General features: G+C 29.7%; 1 protein-coding gene across 2 annotated transcripts in view; it reads left to right on the top strand.

The window, feature by feature from the left end:
- LOC145256340 (UDP-glucuronosyltransferase 1A3-like) overlaps nt 1-9,875 on the top strand; it is a 90,308-nt gene that overhangs the window by 57,504 nt on the left and 22,929 nt on the right. Inside the window, exon 1 of one of the 2 annotated variants that reach the window (XM_080115120.1) lies at nt 3,499-3,517. The exons of the other annotated variant lie outside the window; for it this stretch is intronic. The gene's annotated coding sequence lies outside the window, so the exon portion shown is untranslated. Of the gene's footprint in view, nt 1-3,498; nt 3,518-9,875 lie in introns of those variants that run through there. 2 annotated transcript variants of the gene reach the window in all.

The raw sequence follows: 9,875 nt of genomic DNA, 5'->3' as shown, positions 1-9,875 counted from the left end.
TTGATTGATCAAGAAGAATCGTTTTGGTCAATCAAATATGGCCTTTTAGAATAGGAGAAGTAGGCAAAAAAAAAAAAAAAAAAAAAAAATTATGGTGCTGCATCCATCACGAGTCTCTCTCTTTTAGACAAATCTAATAGGTCCTGCACTATCGGACTGCTAGACTTTGGAATTCCCTCCCTGTTTCCTGCACCAGTGGCTATACTTACTTGCTGACGTTTAAATGTAATGTGAAGAGACTGACGTCTCGCTGCTCTACTCCACAAAGTTCTTTGTTCTATGTCATCTCAAATATTTGCTCTTTACATTCCAAGTGTCAATATGTCTTATTCGGGATGTATGATAGTAATAAAAAAATTATTATTTATTATGAATATTAATTTTATAATTATTTTATGATTATTTATGATTGTTTTCATGATTTTTCTTTTTATCATTTTTTAGGGTTATTTTTATGATTGTTTTCATGATTATATTTATGAGACTTTTTATGAATATTATTTTATGATTATTTTTTAGATTAATTATTATTCTTCATGGTTATTTTCATGATTGTTTTTATAATTATTTTATGAATATATTTATAGTTATTTTTCTGATTATTTTATTGATCATTGTTATTCATATTTTTGTGATTATTTTATGATTAATTTATGGTTATATCTTATGATTATTTTATCAGAATTTTTATGAGTATTTTTATGATTATTTTTATGATTATTTTGTGATTATTTTATGATGAATTTATGGTTATATCTTATGATTATTTTATCAGAATTTTTATGAGTATTTTTATGATTATTTTTATGATTATTTTATGATGATTTTTTTGTGCTTTTTTATCATTATTTTATGGATATCTTATTATTATTTTTATGATTATTTTATGATTTCTCATGATTATTTTATGGGTATTTATACGGTTATTCTTATGATAACATTTATTATTATTTTTGACGAATGTTTTTACAATTACTTTTATGATTATATTTCTGTATTTACTTTATGATCATTTTATGATTATTTTATGATAATTCTATGATTATTCTATACTTATTTTATGTTTTTATTACAATTTTTACACTTATTTTAAGGATTATATTCTGATTATTTTCGTAATTATATTTCATAATTCTTTTTATAATTATTTTTATGATAATTATATGATTATTTTTAAGATTTTAAAATTAATTTTTGACTATGTTTATAATTATGTTAATGATTTATTTGTGATTATTCTTATGATAATTTTTATGCTTATCATACGATAATTTTTCATGATTACTTTCATGTTTATTTTGTTATCATTTTTATGATTATTTTATGATTGTTTTCATGATATGTCTATGATTATTTTATGATTATTTTACGTTTTAATTATAATTTTTACGGTTATTTTAAACATTATTTTGTATTTATTTTGTGATTATATATTTTATAATTCTTTTTATGATTATTTTTATGATAAATATATGATTATTTTTTTTTAATTTTGAAATTATTTTTTACTACGTTTATGATAATGTTAATGATTTATTTATGATTATTTTATACTTATTTTATAATAATTTTTCATGATTAATATATGTTTATTTTATTATTATTTTCATGATTATTTCACGATTATTTTTTGAGTATGTTTATGGTAGTTTTATGAATATTTTCATAGTTATTTTTTGCTTATTGTATGATTAATTTTATGACTATATTTATGATGATTTTTCATGGTTATTTACATGTTTAGTTTTTATGATTATTTTTATTTATTATTATTATCTTTATGGTTATTTTTAATGATTATTTTTATACTTAGTTTTTAGGTTATTTTAATATTATTTTTAACATTACTTTTTATGGTTATTTATATGATTATTTTTATAATTATTTTATGATTATTTTCATGGCTATTTTTATGATTATTTTAATGATTATTTTATGATAATTTTCATGATCATTTTTAATATTATTTTTATGATTATTTTTGTGTTTTTCATAATTATTTTAAATAGTTATGTTTTTACTTGTTTGTTTCGTTATTTTTATGAGTGTTTTACGGATTATATCTTATAATCATTTTAAGACTATTTTCATTATTAAATCGTGATTTGTTTATGATTATTTTTATCATATTTTTTATGATTTTTTGTGATTATTTTTATGATGTCTTAGAAAAGATTATTTTATGGCTATTGTTTTGATTTCTATCACGATTATTTTATAATTATTTTTATGGTTATTTTATGATTATCCTATTATTTTATGTTAATCTTTGGTTTTATCACTTTCTGAAATACTAATTAACTTCTATTGCTACTGTTTATTATATATCGGCTGCAAAAATTTACGGTGGAAATAACGAAAATGTGGGGTGGGTGAGATGCGGAGATAAACAGAAAGAAACAGTTAATCTTTATGTCAATTCTTTAAATCCCAAGGAAAAATAATAGAATTGACCAATGGAGGAGAATAATAATAATAATAATAATAATAATAATAATAATAATAATAATAATAATAATAATAATAATAATAATTATTATTATTATTATTATTATTATTCAAATATTCGGATAAATTAAAGGGAAGTAATCCTGTTATTTTCACATTAACACTTTATTTTGTATTCTTTGCTAATAATTTGTTGTATTTATGTATTAAAACAAAGTTCGTAAAAGTTCAATGTCAACAAAATTACATGATATTTCTTCGTATTTTCTCTTTAAATCCCGGGTAACATTGGGAAGGAAGAGCTAGAAAAAAATAATAATTCAGTGAAATATGTGTTTGGTTAATTAATTCTCATTTCAGTCACGTAAATTATTTAGAGTTGAAAAGAACACACACAGTATTAACGCACATAGTCGAATTAACATCTTCCTTTTCTTCTCTTCACTAACACATTCGCACGTAATATTAGTAGTTCTTGTTCTTATCTTGACCTGCAACAACAAAAAATAGAGATAAACTAACATCCGTTCAAAACACAGGCGATGGTAATACTTTTATTGGGCTGCTAGCAGTTCAGCCCAAACCAGTGCCAGGGACAACTGGATCCGACGGCTCAGGGAATCGAGTTTAAATTCCCGGGGTCCTACGCTCTTCAATTGCCTGCCACGTAACATCAGAGAGATCACGAACTGCAAAACAGAATCGTTCAAGTCGGCGCTGGATACCTGGCTGAAGTCTGTACCAGACGAACCTCAGATCCCCGGTTATACCGCTATGAGACGCAGTGAATCCAATAGCTTACGCCACATGCTTGTCTGTGTAAAGAGGGACAGCGAAACGGTGCAGCGTGCAGCGGTCTATTGATTCGACGCCACCTATACCGTCCCAACTGGAGGCCGCTTGCCGCAGTGACCTTGGAGGGCTCTGACCGCCGAAAGACATCACACAAAAAAACTTTACTCGGCCCCCATGTACTGTTCATAACTTTCCCTAGTGTGAATACACTTTATGTAAGATTCCAAATCTTTAGACCAAAATTTGTCTGAGTAATTTCGTAGAAACTGCAGAGGTAAATTTTTTTCAACTTTGACCCCAATTTTGACCCCTAAAAATTCATTTTTTCAGCTCAAAAATTGTAAACTTTGACCCGTGTATAAGTAACCTACATCTAAAATTTAAAGTGTTTAATCCCAAAATTGGCGGAGGAGTTTGGTAGAGTTTTCAAAGGTCAAATCGTTGAACTTTGACCTCTTGACAGCCAAATTTCTGGCCGAAAACCGATTAAAAAGATTTTCCCAAATCTCAATACCCTTTGTGTCAAATCTCGGGTCTCTAGACCGAGAATTGACAGAGTTATTTCGTAGGGAAATGTACACAGACACAGGCATTTTCACTTTTATAGATATACTAGTATAGATGCCAGGCGTTGCGCAGGTATTTGGAGGTGTATGTTGAGCCAAAAATAGTGGTAGTAGGAAGGCAGGCTCGAACCCGTACCGCAAAAGAGGAAAAGAACGGGGGAAAAAACTGACGTCTTTGCTGTTACGACCACCGCCAAACCGGAAGTGGCGTAGGTTTTAATTGAGGCTAGACAATCGAAAGGAGAGGATGACTTTCGAAAATATCGACGAAAACAGCGACCCCACCCTGCAGAAAAGTGCCTAGTTGAAGGTGAAGATATTAATGTTTTTAGCCAATTTTTCGATATTTGTCGTCTGAAAGGTCGAACTTCAAAACAATACTGATCTTGTAAAAATCCGTCGCCTTTATCGAAAGTTTTAGGCAGACATGCAAACATACATACATAATACATTTATATATTAGTAACTCGAATTTTCAACCCAAACCGATTAAAAAGCTTGCCCTATCTTTGAATACCCTTTATGTAAAATTTCAAATGTTTAGACAAGAAATTGTCTGAGTAATTTGGTAGAAACCGAAGCGGTCAAATATTTTAAAACTTTGACCCCTATTATGACCCCTTAACATCTATTGTTTTGAGCTCAAATCAAGTTATTAAGTCCAAGGAACATATATCTAAAATTTTAAGTATTTAGACCCTAAATTGGTGGAGGAGTTTGGTAGAGTTCTCAAAGGTCAAATCGTTGAACTTTGACCCCTTAACAGCCAAATTTCTGACTAAAAACCGATTACAAAGATTTTCCCAAATCTCAATACCCTGTATATCAAATTTCGAGTCTGTAGACTGAAAATTGACAGAGTTATTGTGTAGGGAAATGTACGTAGACAGAAACACACAGACAGACAGACACACGGACAGACAGACACCTTCACTTTTATAGATATATATATATAGATAGCTTTTGGATTGCCAATAGCACCTATTTGACATGATCACGACCTACGCCTTGAAATCAAACGGGCCTGGGTTTGCGTCGATATGTGGCCACTGTCTCCTTGCAGCGGGCGCATACTAATCCTAGCTGTTTTTCCCTAGGTCTCTCGGTAATCTCACTACGGTTTAATTATCAGTTTCGTTAAAATGAGTAATACACGCAACATGCAATACCGAAATACACATAACAAGAGAACAGTGTCGGCTCGTGCCTAAGATTAGTGGGGGTGCTGTTTAAAAAAATGCGTATTGTTTTAATATTGTGTAAAAATAAAACAAACATAAAAAATATACATAATTTATACGTATGCACACGTATAAAAATACAATAACTTAAAGGAATTCTAAATAGATGTAAATATTTGGAATTGCTTACTTATTATATTTATTTGAAAGTAAATTCCATTCTTCTTGTTTTAATTTGTGAGAAAAGATTGATAATTTTCTCCTTAACTTCTGAATGACTGCTGAAGAACTTTTTTTCAATTGAAAGCACTGCAAGTGCATTTAGTCTTTCGCAACCCATTGTGCTACTTAGAAAAGTTTTTATTCTTTTCAGAGTTGAAAAACAACGTTCTGCCTCTGATGTAGTCATGGGAATTGTCAAGATAATTTTTATGAGTTTTGTGATTTCACTAAGAACATCGTTTAAATTGTTTTCCAAAATGAATTTCAGGAGATCAATTACTTTGCAATACTCATGGATATCTGACCTACTATAAATATTTCTAACTCAGTTTCAATCTTTTGTTTTTCAATCATGGGATATGCTTCAGTTGTCAAGGATATCTCGTCTGTAGGTAGTTCTTTCTTAAAACTAGCAAAGCTTTTCTTGTTAAACAATTTATTAAATGTTTAGTTGAAGAATATCTGTCCGTTATATCAACAGATATATAGTCACACAGTTCTTTTTCGGCCTTGAGTGTTTGTGAAGGATTTTCACAGTATTTGGAGTTTCTTATCTCTAAAATAGCAGTTTTGAAATTTGTTATGTATTCATTGACTTTATATATGCTAATTTCCCGAGATTGCATTTGATTATAAATAATTTCAACATGAGACATAATTTGATGAAATAGCTCTAACCAAAATATGAAATTTTCATCGTTCAAATATTGCAGAATTCCTGTCGCTTCTGCAACGGTTTCATCTACATATGATGTTGACTGAATTTCAGTGGAACATTTTTTTAATGCTTGAACATTTTCATGAACTCTATTTATGGTCCATATGTTAAAGTTCCACCTCGTGGCGGATGGATGTGGAATGCTTACATCCATATGCTTCTTGAGAATGGACAGACGCTGTGGTGATCTAGAAAAGAAAGTCGGAATAGCCAAAATGTTAGAGATTATTCTAGCATTTCGTGTAATGCTTGCTGCATTCCTCATTATTAAATTAAGTTGATGTGCATAACAGTGAGTGAAATGTGCATTACTATAAACTGCTTTTATTTTCGCCCGAACACCAGCTTTTTTGTCTTTCATGACATTTGCACCATCAAATGTCTGAGCTATCAGTTTTTGGCGATTCCCTTGAAGGATTATCCAATTGTTGTAGAATATATTTTGATATTCCATGAGTGGTTTGGTTTTCTGGAATAAAGAATCCCCAAAAGCGTTCAAGTATTTTTTCATCCGAGACGTACCGTAAAACAATGATCATTTGTGTATGTTCAGACACATCTGTTGTATCGTCAGCCATGACAGCTACAAAGGAAGCTTTGCTAATTTCTGCCCTTATTTCATCACGGTATATTTGTAAAAGACAGTCAAGTATGTCATTCTGAATGGTCTTGGAAACACCTTTGAAGACACTACTGGTTTCTAAGTGATTCTTTAAATCTGGATCTAATTTAGATGCAAAATTTACTAATCCTCTAAATACACCTGCATTTACTGAATCATCTTTTTCATCATGTCCTCGTAAGGGAGTTTCAAAGTTCCCACAAAAGAAAATACAATCTATTATTTTAGATAAAATTTCACGGTTCTTCTTAACATTCATGTTATGATGATTGATTGAAAGTCTGTAGGCCTCACTAAGTTTTTCTTTAATATTTACGGTCCCCAAAATTGATAGGGAAACTACATTGTCAACGTGCTCCTTTGACTTCTCATGCTTTTCAGTTCTATCTTTCATTTTGCTAATAGTTCTGAAACCATCTTTTGTCGACGTTACATCACCCCCAAACAACAAACAAGGAAAGCAGAACAATGCCTTTTTTAGTTCACAGCCGCAAAGCCAACTTTTCCGTTGGTACCAGTCAGAATTAAAGCTACGAATATACACTTTGTTGTTGCTAATGCCTGACTGAGATATTTGAATATCAGGCGTTGAACGGCCTCTTTTCTTAATTTCAACTTTATCATGGAGAGGCAGCTGTGAAAACTCAATCTGTTGAAGTTCACTTTCCGTCACAGAAGTTATTTCTTGGGGATGCAAGGAGGCCATGGTTAAATTCTTTTATATCAATTGTGTTGGGAAAGGTAAGTACTAGGCGGTTTATTAGTAGAATATTAATTAGGGTAGAAGTAATACAATGTTTACGTGATCCTCTTTTTGCGATTCAACTGAACCGGGTTCTAACTGAGTTGAATCGTACGTTTATAACTTTTAGATAACAGATTTTTATTAACGAAAATAGTTTTACTATTTAAAAACGTTTTTATTTATAAAAAGCCTGTTGTTAATTAAAAATAGGCGTATAACAAAATAAGCTTGCCATTAAAATTGTCTTTTTTTAATACAAATATTTTTAACTTTGCCATTATAAGCCGTCGAAAAAGGGATAATACGCAAAAACATTTTAATAAAAAAATACTATTTTAAATTGTGTACACTTTACAGAGTAATAAAAAAATATACAAATATATTTCTTTAAAACTTTACAGATTAAATAAATTTTATGGGCTTTTCCGCAGGCAAACAAACGAAAAACATTTTTTAAATACATTATATTTACAATTTTTTAATAATTTATTTTTTCATAAAAACAAAATCTTTGAAATTTACTTGCTTGCACACGATGGGAAAGTTAGGAGTTTACCATTTAAAAATGGTTTTATTGGATAACAGTTTTATTTAAAATTTAAAAATGTGTTTATAACTAAACTTACTTTGTAAATAAAATATAGAATAAAAAAAGTTTACATGTTTGTACTATGAGCAACATTTAAAAACATTTTTTAACTAAAATGTATTTAAAAAAATAAAATTTTCTTCGCTTTTCTATAGAAAAAAATGTAAATATTTTTTATTCTGTAAAGTTTAACTACCACAAAATAAATAGATTTCAAACTACATAAAAACACAAACAAAATAAGCCGTACGTGAAAAAATAACATTAGTTACGTTGGTAGCTTTGCGGGTAAAAAGCCTGAACACTTTTAATTAAAAAAAAAAAAGTTTCACATATTGTATATTTTTGTCTGCTTAAATCGCATTTAAAAGTGTGAGAATTTTTTTTAAGATGGATATTTATTTACAAGAACACTTTACACTTTTTAATAATAATAAAAACAAAACATTTGTAAACAAGCCTTTTAAAAAATAATATAAGCAAAAACACGCAAACACCGGTTTTCACGAGCGTTTGGAACTGCTAAAACGACAGTTCCAACTTAGCTTTCATTCGCCGTCTGAAGCGGGCATGCGTATAAGCGAACTTCGCTAAGAATGTGTAACTGTGAATTTCGCAGCTCCAAGCAAAGTTTTACTTTTATACTTATATGAATATGGGACAGTTATCGACATTAAGCTTCAGGATTATATATATATATATATATATATATATATATATATATATATATATATATATATATATATATATACGGTAAAAATAATACGTTTATTTTTTCCTTATTAATCATATATATATATATATATATATATATATATTATTATTAATATGATATATTATCACATAGAAAGGAAAAAATAAACGTATTATTTTTACCGTGTATCGATAATATTGAGTAGAAATGATTGGGGGTGCTGCAGTTCCACAGCTCCAGGCACGAGCCGCCACTGCAAGAGAATTTGTATTCGTACTTTGAGATATTTTTTTAAATAGCCTTACTTTTCACATATGGAGAACTGTTTGTATTTTTTGTATTATTTGAACTACTGTTCTTATTTTGAGTGTCATTCGCACAAGGTTTTAGCCGATGCAACTTCCGACCTTCTTCAATTTGTTGAACTCAGAGATCTATTTGTCGATCTCGAGATTGTGTATGAAATTTTGAACGAAAATTTATTTAATCCGCAGAGTACAATGCTCTCGTTCCGTCAGCCATGACAAGGTAGAGGTGCTTTAATATATATGTAGAAGTCCATAAAATTGTAAAATTGTACACCTAAAAGTAAGAATAGTTTTAAGACTCCCAAGAATTGTCTGCCAAAACCTGTGGCGGATAAAGTACTTGATAAATTCAGTTGTAAGTAACTGAAGGTGGAAGGTTCAATCCTTATGCAGGCGATACGATGAATACAATTGTGAATTACTTAGACTTTCTATCCAGTCATGGTTGACAGAACAAGAGCATGAAATCCCTATGGATTAACTAAAGGGTTTCGTTCGAAATTTCATACAAATTTCTTAGTTCGACAGAAAGATTCTTGAGTTCGGCAAGATACACCCGAAGAAGGTCTCATGTTACATCGGCGATAACGTTATGTTATTAACACGCAAGATGAAAACAGTAGTCCGAATAACTTAAATAAACCAAATCAATCTTGATTAAAAAAAAAAAAAAAATCCGAAACAACTGCTTTAAAAACGACGAATCGGGGAAAATTTGGAAAGAGAGAGAGAGAGAGAGAGAGAGAGAGAGAGAGAGAGAGAGAGAGGGGGGGGTAAAAGAAAGTGAGATAGAAAAGGAGAGAGAGATCATTGCAGTTTGAAATTTGTTGTTTGGAAGAGGAGTTACTTTTTATCACCGCAATTAGTTTCCAGAGTTTGTATTATTTTATCAGCAGTTGTTTATACAGGTAAAAAAAGTATGTTGAATATCCAAGTGTAGCATCTCTTCTGATGATACACTGAAATTAATTTGTCCTAAAATACTGT

This window comes from Euprymna scolopes, chromosome 32 (assembly GCF_053919585.1).
Source record: "Euprymna scolopes isolate OS-2025 chromosome 32, ASM5391958v1, whole genome shotgun sequence".
Lineage (NCBI taxonomy): Eukaryota > Metazoa > Mollusca > Cephalopoda > Sepiida > Sepiolidae > Euprymna > Euprymna scolopes.
Note: the sequence above shows the minus strand (reverse complement) of the source record. Positions and strands in the feature narration are given on the sequence as shown.